At 42.0% G+C, this 26,102-nt stretch overlaps 2 protein-coding genes across 4 annotated transcripts in view; both read right to left on the bottom strand.

Moving 5' to 3' along the window:
* LOC149464492 (NXPE family member 1-like) overlaps positions 1-6,620 on the bottom strand; it is a 77,518-nt gene extending 70,898 nt beyond the window's left edge. For 2 of the 3 annotated variants that reach the window (XM_089674464.1, XM_089674466.1), the window contains exon 1: positions 6,598-6,620. The gene's annotated coding sequence lies outside the window, so the exon portion shown is untranslated. The remainder of the gene's footprint in view (positions 1-6,597) is intronic. The other variant, XM_089674465.1, reaches the window with a different exon arrangement.
* Positions 1-6,633, bottom strand: part of LOC149464491 (NXPE family member 4-like) — a 109,921-nt gene extending 103,288 nt beyond the window's left edge. Inside the window, exon 1 of the mRNA XM_089674467.1 lies at positions 6,598-6,633. The gene's annotated coding sequence lies outside the window, so the exon portion shown is untranslated. The remainder of the gene's footprint in view (positions 1-6,597) is intronic.
* Positions 6,634-26,102: the final 19,469 nt, after the last annotated feature.

The following is a 26,102-nucleotide window of genomic DNA, read 5'->3' as shown; positions in this document are numbered from 1 at the left end:
ATTTCGCATCACCAACGTGGTATTCTCTTATTGCTTAGCAATTCGAATGTTGCTCTTAATTCCTCTGTCGATCGCCATTACCCGACTGGAGGGACCCCTAGCCACGACCTTTCTCAAGAATCTAAATTGTGTGATACGCTGCAAGCTTATGGTTTGGTTGATGTCTGGCGGGAAAGGCATCCTATGTCGCGGGAATACACTTTTTATTCGGCCCCACACTTGAGCGTTTGTAGAATAGATCACGTTTTAATTTCCTTCCAACATTTATCTTTAATTCAAAAGATTGTCATCTCGACCTCACCCTGGTCTGATCATGATCCATTGGTCTTTTCACTGTGTCTTTCTGGTATGGCTCAGCCTTCTTTTCGGTGGAAACTCGATGAATCCCTGCTCACCACTCAGGCTTCTTGCTCCCAGGTTCTTTAGCACATTCAATCCTATTTTATGGACAATGTGGGTTCTATATCCTCGGCCGTCTCTCTGTGGGAGGCTCACAAAGCTACCATTGGAGGTCATTTGATTCAGATCGCCTCATCCAGGAAACAGGCTAGAGAGAAGATGATGTTGGAATTGACCTCGAGATTGGCGGTGACGGTGGACGCTACTTGGAAAGCTTGCCCGACTACGGCCAATAGGAAAGCTCGAGATGTGGTGGCTGCTGAACTTGATCTTCTCTCCACTACACGAGCTGAGAAGGCCTTACGTTGGGCCAGACATAGGCTTTATACATGCGCCAATAAACCGGGGCCCATGTTGGCCAAGAAATTTAATTCGCTTGGTCGCACGCAAAAACCTGTTCAACTCTGAATGAGGGGCGGTGGCCTTACCTCAGACCCTGTGAAGATTACTCATAGATTTGAGGATTTTTTGTCCTCTCTTTACCAAAAACCGAACACTTTTGTTGCTGAATATGCTGATAGTTTTTTCGCTGAGCTGCACCTACCCTCTATCCGTTGCAGCCCGAGATGCCCTGAATGCGTATATCTCTGAATCTGAACTCTACCAAGCCATCAAATCTTTGAAGGCCTCCAAGGCTCCAGGCCCAGATGGGTTTTCTGGGCGCTACTATAAAAAATTTGCCACCGTTCTGGTTCCTCATATGACAGCCTTTTTCAATTCTCTGAAGCAGGGTTCCCGGCTTTCTTTGGAGTCTCTTCAGGCGCATATTACTATGATCCCTAAGAAAACTGAAGATGCTTTTGAACTGCAAGCTTTCCGACCGATCTCGCTGCTAAATGTGGACTTGAAGATTCTGGGAAAGATTCTGAGCACCCAAATTAATAAGTATCTACTCTCACTTATTCATCAAGATCAGGTTGGCTTTGTTCCGGGGCAACAAGCTGCTGATAACATCCGTAAAGTCATCCATCTCATTCATATTTTACATCGCCGCAGGATACCAGGGTTCCTTTTATCCCTGGACATTTATAGAGCGTTCGGTTCACTTTCTTGGGAATATTTGACATATACGCTGTCTAGATGGGGGTTTGGTGACGCATTTCTGGCTTGGATCTTGGCTTTATATTCATCTCCCTCGGCCTCTGTTAAATATGCAGGTTTTTTTTCCTCATCCTTCCCTATTTTCAGGGGCACAAGACAAGGATGCCCATTATCACCTGCTCTTTTTGTTCTCGCTTTTGTACCTTTAGCTGCAGCCATTCGAAATCACCCGGATATTTCCGGTGTCCCCTATGCCGGCACTCAATACAAGGCCAATTTTTATATGCGGATGATGCCCTTTTGGTTCTAACCAATCCTCTCATCACTCTCCCCAATCTCCAGGTCATATTGGACCATTTTTCAACTATATCTGGCCTTCGCATCAATTTGTCTAAAACCACGGCATTGAATATTATGCTCCCTGCCGACCTGGTTGAACGGTTGCAGACACAATTTCCCTACCGTTGGGCATCCCATTCTCTGGCTTATCTTGGCATTACACTTACTTCCTCCTACTCTGCCTTATTTTCAGCTAATTATTACCCCTTAATGCGTTCTGTTACTTCCCTGCTTCATTCTTGGCAGTTTCCTTCTTTATCATGGATTGGCCAGATACATGCTGTCAAGATGACTATCTTGCCATAGATCCTGTACTTTTTCCGCACTCTCCCTATTCAGGTCCCTGCATCTTTTCTTCGTGTACTGCAAAGCCGGATTCTCAGTTTTATTTGGGCTCATAAACATCCCAGAGGGCCTAGAGCCACTCTATATACTCATAGATTACAGGGAGGTTTGAGAATTCCACAGGTTTCTAGATACTACTTGGCGGCTCAGATTTCCCAGTTGTCTATGCTTCATGCCACGACAGATATCCCGTTATGGGTACTCTTGGAATTACCCAACTGTGCTCCGCTTTCCTTAACTACATTGCTTTGGCTTCCACCTAAGTTGTGCCCTCCGGATTTGAGCCCTATCATGCTTCATAGTTTACGAACCTGGGATTCTGTAAAATATTCAGGTAATTTGATTATTAGGGAGCATGAGCTTTGGTGAGCTATAGGTCTGGCTGAGCAGTAAGTGCATTGGACTAATGTATTGAGGCCACTGTTAATATAGAGAGAGCAAGCTGCTTCTGTACAGCTGCTGGAAGGGGACAGTCTTTTCTAGTCAGGCTGTGGCTGTTTTAGAAGGAAAACTAGACACTAAAGAGCAGGGTGGGATCTGATGTAAGGGGGCACTCTGATGGGGATAACTGATATAAGGGGCACTCTGATGGGGATCCTGGTGTAAGGGGGCACTCTGATGGGGATCCTGATGTAAGGGGGCACTCTGATGGGGACACCTGATGTAAGGGAGCACTCTGTTGGGGATCCTGGTGTAAGGGGGCACTCTGATGGGGATCCTGATGTAAGGGGGCACTCTGATGGGGACACCTGATGTAAGAGGCACTCTGATGGGGATCCTGGTGTAAGGGGGTACTCTGATGGGGATCTTGGTGTAAGGGGGCACTCTGATGGGTACTCCTAATATAAGGGGGCACTCTGATGGGGATCCTGGTGTAAGGGGGAACTCTGATGGGGACACCTGATGTAAACGGGCACTCTGATGGGGATAACTGATATAAGGGGCACTCTGATGGGGATCCTGGTGTAAGGGGCACTCTGATGGGGATCCTAGTGTAAGGAGGAACTCTGATGGGGATCCTGATGTAAGGGGGACATTGATGGAGATCATGATGTAAGGGGGGCACTCTGATGAGAACCAGATGTAAGGGGGCACTCTGATGAGGACTCCTATAAGGAGGCCCAAGTTTTGTTTAATCACCCTAACCTAATGACAATCTAATACATAATAGTGTACCCCAGGTCATGACACTGTGTCACAGACTGTCAGTGACTCACACACGCAGTGCTGATATTATGCCCCTGACTTTATTTTTACTGCACCCCCAGATCAGATGCAACCCTGCTGAAGAGCTTTTTTTAATGCACCTGGAATTTTTAGCTGATTTAAACTGAAAGTTCGACTGGTCTTTAAAGCTGAACTCTAGTAATTCCATTTTTCAAAGGATACAAGGAGTTTGGTGAATAGATGAGGGGAGAGGAAAGCGAGGGTAAAGCAACAGGACCTCTTTACTGTCACAGCCGCAGCTCCCCATTCCTGGAAGATCACTGATGTGTCTAGTATTCAGCTTCACTGATTGGTACAGTAGTCAAGATAAGATACTCTTCAATATTCTCAAATTTATGATCTGCTTTAATTGGGTTTTGTTCTGGGTATAACATATTTTATATATATATATATATATAGTTATTTATTGATACTTAATGTATACAGTATATTTAGAACATTTTTACATTGATCATATACAGATGATAATTGCATCTTATGAAAGCAGATACTCTTTCACGCTAATAAGCTAATAAGCAGAACTGCATTTAGTTTGCACACCTGATTGTGCAGATTGTGCAGATATGCAATTTTTATTAATTTGTATTAAAAGAAATGCTGCAGTAGATTGTAAGATATGTATGTATATATATATAAAACAAAATCTATTGTAATTAAAAAATATAGATAGATTTTTTTTGTTAGTATTTTTTTCTAATTATAATGCATAGAAAAAAAATATATAAAAATATATATATATATATATATATTTATATATATATATTTTTTTTTAAATCAAGCACTATAATTATGTGTATGTATGAATGTGAGTTAGGGACCTTAGATTGTACACCCCTTGAGGGTTAGGGACTGATGTGAATGTACAATATATATGTAAAGTGCTGCGTAAATTGACGGCGTTATATAAGTACCTGAAATAAATAATTTTATTGGTTGAACTGGATGGACCTTTGATTTTTTTCAGCCATACTAACTATGTAACTATATATATATATATATATATATATATATATATATATATATATATAAAATCCCAGCCATGGCACCACCTGCCTGGTGTTTGTTTGCATGTTCTCTCTGTGCCTGCATGAGTTTCCTCCGGGTACTCTGGTTTCCTCCCACACTCCAAAGACATGCTGGCAGGTTAATTGGCTCCTGTGTAAACTGACCCTAGTATGTGTGAATGTGAGTTAGGGACCTTAGATTGTACGCCCCTTGAGGGTTAGGGACTGATGTGAATGCACAATATATATGTAAAGCACTGAGTAAATTGATGGCGCTATATAAGTACCTGAAATAAATAAGTATATATATATATATATATATATATATAAAAATACATATACATATACACACAAAAAAAGGAAAACATTTCTCCCCAAACAAACACATGCTGCATACACATAATCCACTCAGTCATCATATGTATATGACCAGTATAAATATTTCAGAAATATATGTAAATTCTAATAAATAACCATATATGGTTTCTAAAAATATATATAATTATTATTTAATTACAATACATGATTTAAAAACTTTTTTTTTTACATATATAGTATGTGTGTGTATATTATATATATATATACACTATATATATATATATATATATATATATATACACACACACACACACACACAAAGGAAAAAGAAAAAACAACTCTCTCCCCAAACACAAACACATGCATACATACACAGAATTCACGCACTCATCATTTGTATATGACAGTATAAAAATGTCATAAATATATATGAATACTGATAAATAACCATAGATAGTTTTATATATATATATATATATATATATATATATATATATATATATATAATATTATTATTAAATTATAATGCCCCATGTACACTTCTGAATGATGGAAACTGACTGCTGGAAAACGTAGGTTAAAAAACAGCTGTTTAGCCGCATTTGCATACCGCGTTTATACGCATTTCTGCACGTTTATGAGTGTTTGCGTTTAGAAGCGTTTTTTAAAGATAACCTCAGGAGACCTTCCAAAATGCCCAGAATGCACTGAAAAACAGTACAAAATTAACTATTGCAGACATATTGAAAGGAATAGAGAGAGCAGAAGCAGAGAGAGCAGTATTTGTTGAGATTAGCTGTCTTTTTTTTTTTTTTGAGGCGTTTGGATGTGTTCCAGCTCAGATTTAGATTGTAAGCTCCACGAGCCGGGCCCTCCTATTCCTTCTGTACTGAAATATATTGTAATTATACTGTCTCCCTTATATTGTAAAGTGCTGCGCAAACTGTTTGCGCTATATAAATCCAGTATAATTTCTGTGCAGAAATTATTGCAGCAGTGTCTAACATATTTTCTTTCATGCAAAACCTCAAAGTATGGTGCACCAGGTCCATTTGAGTACCGGGAAAACGCTTTACATGCATTTTTCATGATGAAAAAAGGCTCTGGACAGCATCTGGAAATGGAAGAGTTTAAAACAATTTGCAAACACTTATAAACATGGTTAGCTGCGTTAAGCCGCGTTTGGCATTTGAAACGGGGATAACATCAGCTGCTGAATGCAAGTTTTCTGCGTTCAAAAAAACTACTGTAAACCAGGGGTGGACTGACCATTTGGAAACTCGGGCACTGCCCGAGCACCCGGGGTCAGTAGGGGGCCCCATGAGATGCCCCTGGTACCTTTTTCATAGGCTTTTTTGAGTTTGGGCAAGGACACAGGGGCCCCATGATCCCCTATTGCCCGGGGGCCCCATGAGTTGTCAGTCCGCCCCTGCTGCAAACTCAAATGCCTGTAAACAATTGTAAACGAAGACGAGCAGGGCCCTCACATTCCTTCTGTACTGAAATGTATTGTAATTGTACTGTCTCCCTTTATATTGTAAAGCGCTGAGCAAACTGTTGGCTCTATATAAATCCTGTATAATAATAATAATGTGTACATGGACACATAGGAAAACATTAGGGTGAGTTCTGGGGCTGCTGAAAAAAAATGCTGAACAGTTTCAAAATGTCAGTTTATCAACTGCAGTGTACATGGAGCCCTAATACATGATTTAAAAATATATATATTTTTTCACATATATAGTATGTGTGGGGGAAAAAAAATCCCTCCCCAAACACATGCATACGTACACACATATATGTTTAAATAATTCTTTTGATTATTCTAATGTAACGGTTCAAAAGAAACAAGTTGCTCAGTGATTTCCCAAAATGAATATGTTAATCATTTCTCAGTGCAATGTACCAAGCTCGGATCTCTTACCTTGTGCTGTTGGATTTGGAAGTTCTCTGTCCGGAAGCAAAACTTGTGCAATGCTAGTACCTTTGGAGCTTACTTATTTGTAGAAAAGTTCAGGGAGGAGTTTCACAGATCACAAATTCTGTGCTAAAGTAATGGTATGGGGCTCCCACGTCTTTCCACTTCCTCTGACATGTTTTGAATATTTTCAGAGGTCTGTGTTTTTCTCATGATAAGCACTTGGAACTCTTTATCTCTTCTTGCAGACGTATAGAGAGGGAGAGAAGGGCTAATTCAGTCAAAATAGAGATGGAAGGTTTTGGGTGCCTGCTAGGAACTGATCCTCCTGGTTTAGGTGCAAAGTTACAAATGGCGTTCCTTTCTGATTCGCCTTCCTGAGCTCAACAGCAAAGGACTTTTTTTTTTTGTAGTTAGACAATACATATTGTACGTCCACTTTTTTCACAGTTCCTGTTTTTCAATCGTGCTGAGGGTTCAACTAAACTCTGTTAGAAACATGTTAGTAGATCTAAACCCAACCAATAAGATCTCATATAAGTTGTAAAGTAGTTTCAAAAGTTGTAAGTATAAGTTGTAAAGTAGTTTCAGAAACAATTGAGTACTGACGTGATACTTTTTTTATTTACACTAACATACAATTTTGAGGACAAGCTTTCGGGGTATGTCCCCTTCTTCAAGGTCCAAGCAGTCACTGCTTGTACCTTGAAGAAGGGGACATACCCGAAAGCTTGTCCTCAAAATTGTATGTTAGTGCAAATAAAAAAAGTATGACGTCAGTACTCAATTGTTTCTTTCGCAAATGCACTAATACGGCTACAAATCACCTCAAGCAAAGTAGTTTCAAAATTTTTAAATTTGTAGCATTCATTGAAAAGGAACTGGTGATCCTGCGGTGAAGATCTTAGTTTTTTTTACTATTTTTTATATTTTTAAATAATTTTTTACTTTTCTAAATTGTTGCAATTTTTTTTTCACAGTGCTTTTTGTAAGGGAATGTGGGGTGTATGATGAAGTTTCAAATCATAAGATCTCATATAAGTTGTAAAGTAGTTTCAAAAGTTGTGTTCAAAATGTTTAAATTTGCAGCATTCATTGAAAAGGAACTGGTGATCCTGCTGTGAAGATCTTAGTTTTTTTACTATTTTTTATATTTTTAAATAATTTTTTACTTTTCTAAATTGTTGCAATTTTTTTATTTTTACATTTTGTTTCCACAATGCTTTTTGTGAGGGAATGGGGGGTGTTTGATGAAGTTTCAAATCATAAGATCTCATATAAGTTGTAAAGTAGTTTCAAAAGTTGTGTTCAAAATGTTTACATTTGCAGCATTCACTGAAAAGGAACTGGTGATCCTGCCGTGAAGATCTTAGTTTAAGTATTTCTGCTATGTGATGACAACAGGGCCGGTGCAATTATTTTTGTCTACAAGCATTTTTGTCTACAGGCATTTTGACGTACAGCCACTCCCCATAGAGTAATAGGTGGCTCCAGCCGCACAAACAAGCTGCAACTTCACACTCTATGGGCAAGAGGACCCGTGTGAATGAGACCTTTTTTTTTTTTTTACAATTTTTTATATTTATAAATAATTTTTTACTTTTCTAAACTGTTGCAATTACACCCCTCCTATCCAGCAATCCAGCTTCCTCCTCTTCCTGCTGTCCCCGGGCTCCTGAGTCATCCCATGGCCCCCCAACCCCGTAGAGCTGCTGGGTTCCCCCCTCCCGGCTGTGGAAGATCTGTATGTAATTTATCGGACCGTTCCTTTTCAGAATGAACAGAGTCAGTGATCTGCACCAATCACTGACTCTGTCCATTCATACCTGAAGCATAGTAATCTGTGTTTACTATGCTTCGGTTTGTGAATGAATGGGAGGCTCTGTATAGAGCTATTCCTGTCCATTCATTCTCTGCTGCTGAGTACATAGCCCTCAATCTCCTTTCTCTGTCTCAAAGGTGAAACATCAGAGCTCTGTTTAGACCCCTGGTTTTTCACCAAAGCCCCCCAATGGGGCTCCTAAAAAAATGTAAAAATAATTAAAAAAATAAAATTGTAAAAAAAAAACCAGTAAGATGGTAAAAAATTATTAAAAAATCAACTAACAAAAAAACTACTGGACACTAGTGGCAGAACTACCACTTGCGACCAGGCCTTGGCATTCCTCCACTGGGCTTGGAAGGAAGGGCCCCAGGCTCAGAGGGAAGGGCCCTAGCTGGGGGTCAGTGAGGCCCCTTCATGGTTTCTTGCACAGGGGCCATGAAGGTTTTAGTTGTGCCTCTGTTTACTATGCTTCAGTTATGAACATAGTCGCATGTGTCAAACACAAGTCCCACGGTCCAAATCCAGCCCACCAGGCCATTTCATATGGCTCTCACACGTCTCCTGCAGCTGTGGCACTCCCCTTATCTCCACCCCACCTTGTCTCAGCAGTGGGCAACAGAGAGGACGACAGAATTCCTCCATCAGATCCTGCACTTCTCCAGGAAGTCATGGAGAGGCTCATCTCTTGGCAGCCTCTACCTCCCTTCCTTACCTGTCTCAGCAGTTGCCAGCAGAGAGGAGGACAGAATTCCTCTTACAGATCCTGCACCTCTCCGTGTAGCCACAGCACTCCTTCATCTCGGTCCCCCCTGGTCTCAGCATTCAGGAGACTCCGGCAACTGACTTCAGCCCTCCTCCAGATCTTACACTTTCTGCTTCCCAGCTCAGCTCCCAGCTTTTCAGCACAAGATAAGGGGAGGGTGGGAGACTATTGGCTTTTAATGGTGGGGCGTACCTTGACATCTGATGTAAGGGGACATCTATTCTTACAGATACAACTGGCCCATTGAGGCCAACCATAACGCTGATGTGGCCCATAATGAAATTGAATTTGACACCCGTACAGTAAGTGATCCATATTGATCACTGACTGTTCAGTTAGAAAAAGAAGGGGCTGCTGAATTACATAATTACATGCCCCTTCCCCCGCTCTCCATTCTGAAGATCCCTCTGTGTTCCTGTATTTGCTGCAATAGAGGAGAGGTGGGAAGCTGCCAGCACTGGGAGTGTGGGCACAAGCAGCACAGAGATAAGAATCTTTCGAAGGTATGGTGATCAGAATGGGAGGCTGCAGTGGGGGGGGGGCAAATACTGGAACTAATCCATGAAAGTCTCTCCCTGCAGCTCTATCTTCAGGAGCGGAAAGCCATTATTTTCCATTTGCTAGGCATTTTACTAAGACTCAGGATTTAATACAGCCAACCGTTTGGTAGCCCAGTCTGGCCAAAACTGTATGTTGATTGTTTTGTCCTGCCCCACACTATGAACTTGAGGGCTACACCTTGGTGTCTCTTTTGGCCTTTTCCTATTCCTACTCATCCCTGAAGTACTGTATGTTGATTGTTTTGTCCTGCCCCACCAGAGTTCACACTATGAACTTAAGGGCTACACCTTGGGGTCTTTCTGGGCCTTTGCCCATCCCTACTCATCCCTGAAGTACTGAATGTTGGCAATGGATTTAATTGGGGGTCTTCTGCTGTGTGGGGGTATGCAATTCTATTTTGTTGGTCATGGACAAGCTGCAGGCGCAGGCTCGATGTATCTTTTTTTGCTGTGAACGTAAAAAAGCTTTAGTTGCTATTATCCCAAGCTCAATCTAGAGCCAAACTAGGAGCAGATATGAGAAGAATTGAATGCCCTTCCTTTAAAATAAATTAACTTGGTGTGTTTTTCAACCATTAACTTAAGGTTACATTGAGTTTTAGATTTATTGGTCTATTCACTATTAAAAAGCGCTCAGGCTCATACTTTCTGAGAAGTTTTCATGTGTCCTGTCTGAAACCAGTATTTTTATATCCATTCCATGATAGGTCAGATCCTTTGACTCCTTCAACTTTGATGGATGGTGGTGAAGAATTTAAGGTCCAGGTGACTGTGGATTCTAGCGGAGTGGCAGGGCACCTTCAATAACTGTTTAACCACTTGCCTACCAGGCACTTATACCCCCTTCCTTACCAGGCCAATTTTCAGCTTTCAGTGCTGCCGCACTTTGATTGACAATTGCGCGGTCATGCAACATTGTACCTATATGAAATTTTGATTATTTTTTTCTCACAAATAGAGCTTTCTTTTGGTGGTATTTAATCGCCACTGGGCACTTTACTTTTTGCGCTATAAATAAAAAAAAGTGCAAAAAATTTGAAAAAAAAAAAAAAGTTTATTTGTTTCTTTTATAAAATTTTTCAAACAGGTATTTTTTCTCCTTCACTGATGTGCGTTGATGAGGCAGCACTGATGGGCACTGATAGGCGGCACTGATGGGCACTGATAGGCAGCACTAAAGGGCACTGATAGGCAGTACTAATGAGGTGGCACGGATAGGCGGCACTGATAGACAGCACTAATTAGGGGTCACGGATAGGCGGCACTAATATGCAGCACTGATAGGCGGCACTGATAGGTGACACTGATGATGGGTACTGATAGACGGCACTGACTGGCATCACTGCTGGGCACTGACTGGCGGCACTGACTGGCACAACCCCTGGGCACTGACTGGTGGCACTGACTGGCAGCACTGCTGGGCTGCACTGGTGGGTGGCTCTGGTGGGCAGCACTGGTGGGTGGGCACAGGTGGGTGGCACTGGTGGGCACAGGTGGGTGGCACTGCTGGGCACATGTAGGTGGCACTTCTGGGCACAGGTAGGTGGCACTGCAGAGTGGCACAGGTGGGTGCACTGCTGGGCACAGGTGGGTGCACTGATGGGCACGGGTGGGCGGAGCTAGTGGGCGCACTGCTGGGCGGAACTTGCGGGTGGCACTGTTGGGCACTGATCATCAGGGCACTGATCATCAGTGCCCTGATGATCGGTGCCGATCCCCGCTCTGACAACTGCCGGTTCTCGGCAGTACTTTCCTCACTATCTGACAGCGTGAGGAAAGTGCTGTTGTGGGCTTTTGTATCATGCCTCAAAAATATGACTTTTATCAAGACATAATATTATGTGGCAAACAGATCAGCATAACCGGATGTTAAGAGTTAATTTTGTCTTGGTTGAACCACCAAGAATTCTAGTTAAAGAACTGGAGAGAATGGGTGAAGGGATTGTTTTTCTTTCCTCCTAGAGACAATACTATTTTGAAGTCTACAGGTGATCAAACACCATTATTCAGACTTCAATAAGCAGGTAAACATATACAAGGTCTGGACATGACAATAGAGGAACCAAACTGATTGTCTGAGAGCTTACCCAAACCTTGTAGAGTGTGATGAACCAACAGACCTCTGAAACTATTACCATATACTATTGTTCACCAAGGGTGAAAGCATTAACAATTGTTTACCATGAACCCAATACAAGGGCCATGCAAATAGAGAGTTTTTTCCCTACACAGAGAAAAATGTTGATTCTGAAACAAAGGGGTGAAATTCAGGACATTTAAGTCTAAAAGTTCACTGTATATCATTACAAAAATGTATTACAAAAACAGATTATAAATAAGATGTCATAGACTTTAAACACCACTAAATACTCAGCAATGGGAACTATATATCACTAACTTGAGTATTGAGATGATGGGAAGTAAGATGTATTATAAACTAGCATTAGTTACATGTCTTATCAGGAAACAAACAGGATGGTACTTCAAGGAGGAATAACCGAATATACACCTATATTCCATGGTCCCTATTTAGAATAATATAGGTATCACTGCTATATCTGGAAAGAGCCGTATATTTTATTCCTGAAATTACCTGAAGATTCCACCCAAGGTATGAGTCATCTCAAATACTCACATTGTTCTGTGATACATGACCGCCACCTGGCGGGCAGGTGAGAAATAGCTTATGTACACACATTTCTCAACTAGCCAATCAGGAAGCCTGGTGGGAAGGTATCTTAGAACAATGGACTAGTGGATATAAAAGCCCATGTGCTTTAAGAAAAAAGGACCCTCATAAAGACCTCATGGAAAGACCTGACATCTGAAGAAGATCTCTGCTGAAATAATTACTCTTCCATCTTTTCAAACTTCCTAAAACTTTAAACCTCTAAACTTATAACTTCCTACATTCTCCCCTATTGAATCTATCACTTGCCTATATATCAGTCTAAAGGCGTTCCACTGCCAGCTAAATCCACGGGAGAGTTGCCTAGTCTGACGTCCGGGTGTGGTGAGATGTTTATTTGATTTTGTATTAATTATTTTCTCTGTTGTGTGGAATCATAAAATTACCTCAGTGTATCATAACAATATTGGGTAGATAGATATATGTAGAAAGATACTGTGTTACTGTTAAAAATTGTTTATTGCCATATTATAAATTTTTCCATATTTCATAATTTATTGAATATTAATAACCAGAGTATCACATATCAAGGGCTTACTTCTTGCAATCCTATGGCCACGGCGTGCGAGAATATAACCTTTGAGATATTCGAAATTATTAATTATTAATAAATTTAATAAATAATCATATCATTAAAAAATTGTAATTGATGTAATTAGTTAGAAACTTGATTAGTGTGTCTTACATTGGTAGGTTATATCTTTGATTGTGTGTACCAATATTCATTTATCACCAGTCTTTTGCGTTTTGTGTTAATGTATATATAATTTTTGTACATAAATAAATTTTTATATTTATCTATTATAAGGCAAATTTTGTATGTATGGTACGAAATCATATTGGCTAAAAGAATTCAAGGTATAATAACAAGTGGTGATCAAATTATCAAAGTGTCCAAATTATTGGTTTACTAAATATTTGCCGTATTTTAACGGCTGGAGGCACTGTAATATTTCATCTAAGGGAAAGGGACACGCCCTTTATAAATAATATATATCCTTACATAAACCACCACAACATAAATTTGGAGGCACTGCTGAGATTCATAGAAATCGTACCATAACACAAAACGCACTGGTGATTGTATATTTGTACACTTTATCAAACATATATTTTATATCAAAATGGCATCCAGTAATCACGGATCCACCTCTTCCAAGCATAACGAGGAAAATATGGCGGCTCAAGGCATTGAGCAGGAAGTTATGAAGCCAGCTCGGAAAGCTGCCGGTGCTTGGCAGAAGTATGTTGAAAATGAAGTAATAAATTATCTCCGCAAGAGATTGAATTTGGGGGATAGCAATAATGAATTTGTGGATGAAGAGAAAGAGCAGGCCATGAGTACCTTTGAGGACCTGTTCAACCAAAAGGGCCAGGTTGTTGGGTTTTTAATAGCATTTGCTGGAGCAGAAAGTGATAGAAGCCGTGACAGACTTCTCCTAGAAGCTTGGCCCATGTTATGGTTCATGACCGCTGGAGCTGCCCAGCGGACCAAGACTCTAAGGGAAGAGTTGTCAGAGGCCCGCCTCTTGTTAGAAAGCAAAAATCAGGACATTGAGTCTTTGAAAGGGAAGCTTGGTCATGCCGGTGTTCGTTTAGACGAATCCGAGAAACATTATGATAGATTGGTCGGAGACTTTCGAAGTGCTCAAGACCTATATGAAAGAAACTTTCAGGAATTAAAACAACTTCAAAAGAAGTATCAGGACTTAAAAGATGAGGTGGAGTACTTCAGATCAGAGAGGTTATCTCCTGTCAAAATTAAAGTTCACCCAGGGGATAAGCATGACCAGTCAGAACTTACCTTGATAAAATCTGAGCAGAAAACTCTGGAGGAGCAGATTATAAGGTTGACGGCCCAAATAAATTCTGGGGTCCAAAGACGGACCAACCCAGTCAAGCCAGAGGCTGATGAGCGGAGATACCCGCATCACAGCGAAGTATCTGATAGTGAGTCAGGGTCAGAATATAGGTCACCTCCTAAGCTTTCAAGATATACTCCAGAGCGCTCAGAAGAAAAATACGAGGTTTCATATAGGCAGGAAGGGAAATCCCAGGGGTCATTCAGGAGATATGACACCCCAAAGGTCATTAAGTTCCTGAAGGACACTGTTCCTATGTTTTCTAAGAAAGGGTCCCTTGAGATCACCGAACACATGAGAACATATGAACAGACGTTAGAGATTCTGGGCATTAGAGATGACCACACCAAAATAGAATTGCTGCCATGGGTGTTTGAAGAGAAATACCGGCAATTCTTTGAGACCTTGAGGGCCTATTCCAATCAGTCCTGGAGAGAGGTTAAACATAAGTGCCACATGGAATTTGGGCCTTATAAAACTGTAACCTCTGCCAAGGCTGCGGCCTACAATTTAAAGTGTGGTCCTCACCAAAGCCCTGCAGAATTTCTGGCTGTCCTCAGAAATGCCTATTTCCTGGCTGAAAAGGATCCCAATCCTAACCAGCCAGAATTCAAGACACTATTCTATGAAGCATTACCTGCTTACATAAAATTGGGACTTGCAAAGGATTACAGAAAGGGATGCTCTCTTGATTGGTTGGTGAGAGAGAGTGACTATTTATTCTCGATCCAACAGTCCAGTGAGGGCGGGATAAAAAGAGAACCTAAAAATAGCCCCAAGATAGTAGCAGCCACTACCGTCTCCCCTCCAAATCCAAATTTGCAGGCAGAGAAAAAATCATATGCGGAAGTAGTCCGTGGGGGTAAAACCAATGGTTCCCCTAGATTTGTACCTCAAACCCAGCAAGTGAAGGAGGTCCAAAACTTTGCACCCCAAAACCAGTGGGTGAGAAAGGATAGACAAAAGCCAGGGAACTACGGTAGTGGAAGTGAGAAGAATAAAAAGTATGGTAAGGGTCAGTACAGTGATGAGAATCAAAGGAGGCAATGGTATCCTCAGAGGTTCTATTATCCTCGCCAAAACCAACATGGGAATTTTTATGGGAACCCCAATTTCAACAGGCCCCATAATTACAATAAGAATCCCAATTTTAATAAAAACTCCGACTTCCAAAGATTTCCTCCACGCCAAGAACACCCTCAAGCTCAAAGGGGGGATACAGTACCCCAGGCTCCCTTTAATAACAGGGAGACCCCAAAACCTCAGAGAGAACAATGGCGTCGGGACCAGAGCAGTAGTTCTGACTCTGAGTCTCATTACCAGTCTCGTCCAAAATACAAGCGCAAGTATAGGAAAAGGGAGAATCAACAGAATGACTCCTCTGAGCGTATTGGACAAATAGAGGCACAGGTCAGCAAAATGGCTGAACAAATGGACAGGCTTGTCACTCAATTTCCATCCAATCCTTTTTTAGGAGCAGCTCCTGTGACCAACCAAGGGTCACAGAATTAACAGGCAACCAAGCCTTAAACCAACAGGGGAAGACACTGAGTCAAATGACAGGAGATGTGTGCCCCGTCCCTGACACGCCTACTAATGGAGAAGCTAGTTCTCAGGCAAAGGGGGACCAGTTGTTGGTTATTAATGATTCTCCTGTTTTTCAGTGTCCATCTATTGCCCCTAATATAGTCGCGGCATCGGAAGTCGTCGGGATTGACAAGCCAGACGGAGCACCAACTTCTAGTTGTGCTTCTGTCTTGAGACAGTCCAAGAATCCCACCAGGGAGGATAAGGGTAATGTGTCCACCACATGCGGTGAGATAAGAGCCAGTCATATGTTATTGAAGGGCCCACAGATCTTCAACCACACTAATTTCATGTGTGAGCTGACTGAATCTGATGGGAGATATTATGCCACAGTACAGGTGCAGGATACCAGTGATCTTTCGATTGTCGGTTTAATAGACACTGGATCCCAAGCAACCATCATGTCACAGGAACATTTTGACAAAGTGGCGAATGTCATGCCCACCAAGCCGAGACTTAAAAGTTTTGACAGCTCATTGATTGGTGTAGGTGGAGACCCGTTACAAGTCATGGGTACCGCCTGGCTTAAACTGAAACTGGGTAATAAGGAACTGAGACACCCCATCATCATTGCTAGCATCTCCCAGCACCACATGATAATTGGGATGGACTTCCTAAAAAGGCTGAACACCATAGTTGACTGTGTGAACCAAGTACTGTGGTCACAGGTAAATACCCCGATTAAATATGGGAAACTTAAAACTCCCCATTCCCGACAACACTGCCACCTGGTGGAAGAAAGGCCTGGATCATTAGAAATCCATTTCAGGAACAGCCAACTTCCTGATGTAACGGTTATCAAACCTGATGACCATAACCCTATCAGAAGAGATGAGGAACACATTTTTAGAATTCCCCAAGATAAAATAAAAGATATTTCCCTCCAAGATGACATCCTTACGATATCTTTTCATCAGGAGGATAAACCAAGAAAAGGGGGAGATCACACCCAATTCTTGACAGGTATTGAAAGGGTTAACAGCGACTTGTTTATCCCCATCCGGATAAATGGTCTTAATAGGTCAAAATATGCCAAACTAGATTTGAGACAGGAACACAGCTTTGTAAGCCATGGGTTGATAAAACACCTGACCGAAATGGAAATGATCCGTTTCTCCACACCTCAGCGTCATTGGATTTCAGACTCCCTTGATGACTCTGATGATCACAATTCAATGGCTAGGTGTCTCTTAAACGTCACTGTAGGAAACAAAACAGCCACCCATGTGTTCCTAGTCTTGGATAATCCCCAAACGAAAATTTATTTTGGCAACGATATATTACATCGCTTTGCAATGCAAGTCGACCTAATTAATGACTGTTTATGGAGTCGACTAAAGGGGGACCCCGAAAAATACCGAAATCTGGACTTAGCTTTAAAATCCCAGCAACAGATGCCTTATGCTGTTGAAGTCCAGGTAGCCCAAAAGATTACAATTCCTAAGGGCATAAATAATTTCATACTCCCCATCCAAGTTAAAAAGGGACATAGACTGAAGGGGTCAGATGCATTAGTATGCCTCTCCCATAAAATGCAGGGGGAGGGACTGAACATTACACACACGCCCCTAGTCAACACACATCAATCCCCGATGTACATTTACATACATAATCTGTCCAATCAGGACATCGTCTTACCCAAAGAGACCCTTATTGGTCTAGCGGTAGAGACTGAATATTACACCTTTGGGGTCACTAACCAGGTGATTGGACTCATCCCCGATGAATATTTGTCGGAGGAACAATTAATTGAACAAACATTCCATTCATTACCAGAGGGTATTTTCACCATAGAGTCCATTTATCCATTCGATTCTAAAGATGGCACCTGTCGAATCGAAGAGACATCAATTGTCTTTGATCACCCAATCAAAGAACAAGAGTACCCCAAAGAACCTGGATGGCAGGAGGACACACACACACATCACATACCCAATGACCTCACCGCGAAACTTGAGGAGGCATATGAGATAGGTCAGCCGGAAAGCTTTCCTGGATTCAAGGAGTTAGTGGAAGAGATGGTGGCCCTCGCCGACGCGTGTGCCAGTGATCTCGACCGACAATTGCTCCGAGAGCTTCTCCTTGAATTCCAAGAGATCTTTGCCAAGGATTCTTACGATTGTGGGACTACTGACCTACACATCGCTAGGATCCAAACAGATCCAGATGCCCCACCAGTATTCGTAAGACAGTATAGGTTACCATTAGCTTCCTATGAATCTCTAGCTGAGATTATTAGGAAGTTACATGAAAGGGATATAATTCGGCCCATCCACAGCTCCTACAACCACCCGATCCTGGGTATCTTAAAACCCAATGGACAATGGCGTTTGTGCGCTGACCTCCGTCAGCTGAACAAACGTGTATACATGTCAGGATGGCCTGTCCCATACATAGACCAATGTCTCGCCCAGCTCCAAGGATCCCAAGTTTTCACAGCCTTGGATTGTGCACAGGGGTATTGGACCATAAAGGTGAGCGAGGAAGACCAATACAAACTGGCCTTCAGTTTTGGGAATCGACAATATTGTTGGGTACGAATGCCTTTCGGATTCATAAATTCCGGACATGAATTTGCTGTGTTCATGCACAAGGCCATGCCAGACGCCTTCGAAAGGGGGACGTTGGCATATGTGGACGATATCCTGATCAAAAGTACTGATATGGCCAAACACATTACAGAACTTCGGCATGTCCTGGGCCAATTAAAAGCAGCAGGAGTAAAACTGTCCTTACAAAAAGCCCAGTGGTGTCGCACGAAGGTAAACTTCCTAGGCCATGAAGTTACTGCTGAAGGTTTGAACCCACAAAAGAAGAAGGTTGAGGCGGTTCTGAATTGTAAAGTCCCTACTAACCTTAAAGAATTGAGATCATTCCTAGGTATGGTAAACTACTCGCGTAAGTTTATTGATAATTACGCCGAGATAAGCAAGCCACTGCTTCACCTACTGAAGAAGGATGTCGGATGGTCGTGGGGTAAGAAACAGGAGGACGCCATGAAGGAATTAAAGGAACGTCTCACACAAGCCCCGTGTCTCGGATATCCCGAAGGGGGTAAAAATTTCTATCTAGAGACAGGGTTTACGCAGGTAAGTATGAGTTCCGTTCTTTACCAGAAACGTGATGATGTCAGTAAGGTGATTGCCTATGCCAGTAAAACTTTGTCCCCGGTTGAAGTAAAGTTCAGTGACTGTGAAAAAGCTCTATTGTCCACCGTGTGGGCATTACAGAATTTCCGCAGTTACATTCAGGGAGAGAGAATCATTGTTGAAACGGCACACCAGCCTTTACAGTATTTAAAGAGTGAACGTATCAAGGGAGGAAATGTGTCTAATAGCCGCATCACTGCTTGGACTTTGTCTTTGCAAGGGTGGCCTCTTGAAATTCGGTACAAACAGAACAAGGAAAGTCCAGTAGCCCAGGGCCTAGCCGAGCTCCATGATTGTTCCGCAACTACGCCTACTATGGAGGGCCCGGACACTGACTTTCTGGAAGAACAACTGTTCTCTCCCTACAAGGTTTACGATGAAGAATACTGTAAACAGCTGCCGTGTGTATATGTGGATGGTTGTGCTTTTCATCACAAGGATGGGGAACAGCTCCAACTAGTGGCAGGTATTGGAATCGTTTGGACCCAAGGTGTCACCCCAATTTCTGTGGGATACAAACTTGGACCAAAGAGCAGTCAGGTTGCTGAACTTACTGCAATTCTTAGAGCAGTTGAGATGGCTATAGAGTTCAACATCAGAGAGTGTGCCATCATAACCGATTCCAATTATGTCAGGAATAGTTTTGTGGAGTATTTCCCTAGGTGGAAGCGAAACAACATGAACAAGAGTAATCACAAACCCGTGAAACATGGTAAGCTCTTTTGTCACATCGATGAACTGGTAAGGTCCAATGATCTCACCCTGCACTTCAAGAAGACCAAAGGCCACTCCAAGGTTCTAGGTGCCGAGAAGGAAGGGAACGATCTGGCCGATTCTCTAGCCAAGGAAGGGGCAATCACCGGTGAACTGTTAGACATTGATCAATTTTTAGGTACCGTACAGGTTGAAGCTGTCACCAGGCAACAGGCCAGAACAGCTGGTGATCCGAATGCATTACAGTGGAGTCACGATTCTCCTAGTGAGGATTTAATTACTGCCCAAAAAGAAGACCCAATAATTGGCTTGTTTTATAGTCATATAGAAGATCCCAACCAAAATCCCATAAATAAGGAAGTATGTAGTGGGAAGGAGGATTTACGTATCTTAATGAAATCCAAATCCCCATTCTCTTTATACCAGGGATTGTTGATACGAACCTCAAAGGGTGGCGTACAACAATGGGTCGTCCCACTTAAATTTAGAGGTTTGATGCTACAGCATGCCCATGATGCTCCCACTTCCGGTCATCGTGGAGAAAAGATCACGTATGAGATCCTGCGGGATTATGCCTACTGGCCTCATATGTTACGTGATGTGAAGGAATACTGCCAAGGTTGCCTAATATGTCCCCAATTTCAACCTACCAAGCCAACTCACAGAGCACCTCTCCAGAAGAGGGGGATATGTATGCCTTGGTCAGACCTTCAGATGGATTTTATTGGGCCAGTAACAAAATCTTCACGAGGAAATCGGTATATGTTAACAGTTACATGTTTATTCACCAAGTATGTCGAATGTATACCAGCACCAAATAACAGCTCCGAGACATGTGCTGCATTGCTAATAAATCATGTATTTTCACGTTTTGGTTTACCTCAGAGGATAGAGTCTGATAGAGGATCGCACTTCACTAGCGAAGTGATGGCCAAATTGTGGAAAATTTTGGGGGTTAAAAGGAAATTGCATATCGCCTATCGGCCAGCCTCTAGTGGTGGTGTAGAACGATACAATCAGACCATCGTTAATGTCCTTAAGAAATTTGTTAAGGAAACAGGCAAAGATTGGGATGTCAAACTGCCACTGGTCCTGATGGCGTTGAGGGCTACTCCGAATACAGTTACAAAAATGTCATCTTTTGAACTGATGACAGGTAGACGGATGGTACTGCCCCAGCACTTATTGTATCGCACTACAGATCAAAATTTGATCAATGCTACCACCACACACCAGTACATAGAGGATTTACGTAAACATCTGCAATATGCTTTTGCCTTTGCCCAGCGAAATTTGGAAAGAGCTGCAACTAGTGCTAAGACATACTATGATCTCAAAACCTCCAAGAAGGAATATGAGATTGGTGACAAGGTCTATCTATACAACTTTGCAAGAGACCAGATCAAGGAACGGAAATTCCTTCCATCTTGGAAAGGTCCGTTCTCTATCATTGATAAAATCTCTCCGGTCGCATATAAATTGCAGGTTACCCGGTATGGTGAAATCAGTGATAGATGGGTGCACATCAATCAATTACGTGCTTGCCATCCGAAGTCTCAATTGCAGTTGTTGGAAGACTGAACCCACCAATTCCTATCTGGAGATATTGAGATCATTATTAAATTTCCTTTAAACATATAATTCATCTTTTGCCTTACAGGATCCAGTAACCTAATTTTATGTATATCCCATACTTAAACTGTTCATTTAATAATTTAGAAAGGAAGGCCCAGACTATGACCAGACCGGCGATCGGAGGTGTCAATGACCGGACCCTAGAAGGAAGCTATAATGTCCTGTGGGAAAGACCAGATGCCAGAGATCGATCCGGAGACGATAACCTGATGTCCCAGGCCACCAAGGGCCAGTCCAGAGGAAAAGACCCGCCTAGGAGACCGTCTAAGAGACCTGTCGTGCGGTGGACCCATGGACCCCAAGGTGGATGTGCCAGGCCAGGCCGGCCTCATCACAAGACCAGGATCGTCATCGGAAGTATCCATCTAAAGACGCCGAGTCAAGTTGAGGAACAACCAGCATGACCGCTGCCATTTTATTATCGAAATATTTTTTTTGAATTTCATTCCCTTCACCAGAGAAGACGAACGATCACTCTAACCCAAAAGCCCCACTCATGTTTTTCGATACAGACACCCCTCTACGCGTGCCTATACCCCAAAAACAAAGGGGGATTTTGTTGTGGGCTTTTGTATCATGCCTCAAAAATATGACTTTTATCAAGACATAATATTATGTGGCAAACAGATCAGCATAACCGGATGTTAAGAGTTAATTTTGTCTTGGTTGAACCACCAAGAATTCTAGTTAAAGAACTGGAGAGAATGGGTGAAGGGATTGTTTTTCTTTCCTCCTAGAGACAATACTATTTTGAAGTCTACAGGTGATCAAACACCATTATTCAGACTTCAATAAGCAGGTAAACATATACAAGGTCTGGACATGACAATAGAGGAACCAAACTGATTGTCTGAGAGCTTACCCAAACCTTGTAGAGTGTGATGAACCAACAGACCTCTGAAACTATTACCATATACTATTGTTCACCAAGGGTGAAAGCATTAACAATTGTTTACCATGAGCCCAATACAAGGGCCATGCAAATAGAGAGTTTTTTCCCTACACAGAGAAAAATGTTGATTCTGAAACAAAGGGGTGAAATTCAGGACATTTAAGTCTAAAAGTTCACTGTATATCATTACAAAAATGTATTACAAAAACAGATTATAAATAAGATGTCATAGACTTTAAACACCACTAAATACTCAGCAATGGGAACTATATATCACTAACTTGAGTATTGAGATGATGGGAAGTAAGATGTATTATAAACTAGCATTAGTTACATGTCTTATCAGGAAACAAACAGGATGGTACTTCAAGGAGGAATAACCGAATATACACCTATATTCCATGGTCCCTATTTAGAATAATATAGGTATCACTGCTATATCTGGAAAGAGCCGTATATTTTATTCCTGAAATTACCTGAAGATTCCACCCAAGGTATGAGTCATCTCAAATACTCACATTGTTCTGTGATACATGACCGCCACCTGGCGGGCAGGTGAGAAATAGCTTATGTACACACATTTCTCAACTAGCCAATCAGGAAGCCTGGTGGGAAGGTATCTTAGAACAATGGACTAGTGGATATAAAAGCCCATGTGCTTTAAGAAAAAAGGACCCTCATAAAGACCTCATGGAAAGACCTGACATCTGAAGAAGATCTCTGCTGAAATAATTACTCTTCCATCTTTTCAAACTTCCTAAAACTTTAAACCTCTAAACTTATAACTTCCTACATTCTCCCCTATTGAATCTATCACTTGCCTATATATCAGTCTAAAGGCGTTCCACTGCCAGCTAAATCCACGGGAGAGTTGCCTAGTCTGACGTCCGGGTGTGGTGAGATGTTTATTTGATTTTGTATTAATTATTTTCTCTGTTGTGTGGAATCATAAAATTACCTCAGTGTATCATAACAATATTGGGTAGATAGATATATGTAGAAAGATACTGTGTTACTGTTAAAAATTGTTTATTGCCATATTATAAATTTTTCCATATTTCATAATTTATTGAATATTAATAACCAGAGTATCACATATCAAGGGCTTACTTCTTGCAATCCTATGGCCACGGCGTGCGAGAATATAACCTTTGAGATATTCGAAATTATTAATTATTAATAAATTTAATAAATAATCATATCATTAAAAAATTGTAATTGATGTAATTAGTTAGAAACTTGATTAGTGTGTCTTACATTGGTAGGTTATATCTTTGATTGTGTGTACCAATATTCATTTATCACCAGTCTTTTGCGTTTTGTGTTAATGTATATATAATTTTTGTACATAAATAAATTTTTATATTTATCTATTATAAGGCAAATTTTGTATGTATGGTACGAAATCATATTGGCTAAAAGAATTCAAGGTATAATAACAAGTGGTGATCAAATTATCAAAGTGTCCAAATTATTGGTTTACTAAATATTTGCCGTATTTTAACGGCTGGAGGCACTGTAATATTTCATCTAAGGGAAAGGGACACGCCCTTTATAAATAATATATATCCTTACATAAACCACCACAACAGTGCAGCCGAGAATCGGCACTTGCATTTCCTTCTGATCAGCGTGTCATTGGACACCGCTGATCAGGTGGTAAAAGGCCGCTGTGATTGGCCTTTTACCACATCACATGATCAGCTGTGTCCGTAGGACACAGCGATCACGGAGATCTCCTGGTGCGCGCCCCCTGGGGCGCGCAGGAGAGCGCGTTCTGGGAGGACGTCATATGACGTCCACTCAGAACTGGCCAGCCGCAGTGAAGCCGTCATTCAGCTATCTGCGGTCGGCAGCTGGTTAAGTGGAAGGTGTGAGGGAAAATGGAACAGCCATTTTACATATCAAACATTTAGTTTTGATTAAGAGGATATATTGAATGTATGTTTTGTTATTAGAAGTCTAATTGTGTAACAGCTGAATTTCGTGTGTTAGAATGCTATTTACACCTCCAGCTGGGAAGATTGCTATCTAAGGGAACCATTGGAAGTGATATGCTGGTGTGAATGTCCGTTTACATTTCAATAAACTCCACCAGAGACCAGAATGAAACTTCAAAGCAGTCAGATAGCTAGGTTCCCACCCATCTGAGGACATAAAAATTGTATTAGATTTCCATGGCACTTGAATCCAACACTATGTATTTTTCTGCTCTCCCTGCATATAGGTCATGCTTGTATAATAAACACATCTACTTTTCAATCTGGTTTCAGCAGTCAAAATGTTACTGAAACCCATGCGTTTTGGGTTTCCCCGTCAAAGGGATTCAACATGGAAGAAAATTCTTGGAAGACATTAGCCACTTCCCATCCGTCCTATGTACATAAAACGGAGCAGTGCAGGAGCAGGTTGCCGTTCATAAACAGCACCCTAATTTTCAAGCTGTGCGCGCTCCCTGGGAGTGCGCAGCACTGCAATTCGGTGCCCGTTGTGTCTGATCGCTGTACGGGTCCTCTGTGTGAGGTCCCAATCATGTGATCACTGATTGGCCAATCAGTGATCACATGAATAGTAGTAAGCAATATAAAAAAAATAAAATAAAAATTTAAAAAAATTTTGAAAAATTATAATTTTTGGTTATAAACTAATTTGGGTTATTTTTTTAAAAAGATAACTGAATAAATTTTGGCCAAGATTTATGAAGAAAGATTATTTATTTGCAAAATTTTATAAGAAAAACACTTTTTTTTCAAAAGTTTTGGTCTTTTTCATTTGTATAGCAAAAAAATAATTTTTCAGGGGGGCAGTGGCATCTTTCAGGGAGAGCAGAGCCACCCCCCCAAAGGAAGGGATGGAAGAAGGGACACACGCAGCATGAGGACCAGGTGGGATCTGAGAGGGGCTGCTTGATGGTGCATGCAGAGCATGACTTGTTCCTGGGGATGTCCAGAGCTGTGAAGGTGAGTGTCTTCTCTCTCGCCGGGGGGGGAACATTGCCAGTATATGGAGGGCAAAGAAGGGAAGAAGAGACACACGTGAAGATGGAGACATGTTGGGCCTAGTGTGTCAGTGCGGTGAGCCTTCCCAGTGTACCGGCCGCCGCCGAGGAGAAGGAGGAAGAAGGACATCCAGGGTACAGTCCTGAGGACATGGCGCGGCTGCTGGAGCAATGGGAAGTCGTCAGGTGAGGTGAGGATGGAGACATGTTGGGCTTAGTGTGTCAATGCGGTGAGCCTTCCCAGTGTAGAGGCTGCGGCCGAGGAGAAGAAGGAGTACAGTCCTGCAGTTGCTGGAGTGGTGGGAGGTCAGAAGGTGAGGTGAGGAATTCGGAGAAAGTAAACACAGAGATGAGGCTGGAAATGTACGATGATCACTGTCATACTCTGTCTTGTTGGTGTTTCTATCAGCCGAAATTTAGAAGTGCCGTGTGCGTGCGTCTAGGTCTAGTCTGTGTTTGATGGGGAATCAGTGTATATGGGGCAGTCTCTGTACACTCATCACACCTCAACATATCCTGCCAGCATATCTCATAGATCCCACCCTACCAGGGGCGGACTGACAACTTATGGGGCCCCCGGGCAATAGGGGATCATGGGGCCCCTGTGTTCTTGCCCAAACTCAAAAAAGCCTATGAAAAAGGTACCAGGGGCATCTCATGGGGCCCCCTACTGACCCCAGGCCCTCGGGCAGTGCCCGAGTTTCCAAATGGTCAGCCCCTGAACACATGTGAATGAGCCCTAAAAGCATTATTCTTTATGACATCAGCAGGCCTACACTGTATTGTCGAATGATATGTGTGGTTGTAGCCAGGGGCGGACTGACAACTCATGGGACC

This window comes from Staurois parvus, unplaced genomic scaffold (assembly GCF_062004578.1).
Source record: "Staurois parvus isolate SC_StPar_1 unplaced genomic scaffold, SC_StPar_1.0 ptg000151l, whole genome shotgun sequence".
NCBI classification, from domain to species: domain Eukaryota; kingdom Metazoa; phylum Chordata; class Amphibia; order Anura; family Ranidae; genus Staurois; species Staurois parvus.
The sequence above is the reverse complement of the archived record's forward strand: the minus strand, read 5'-3'. Positions and strand labels throughout refer to the sequence as shown.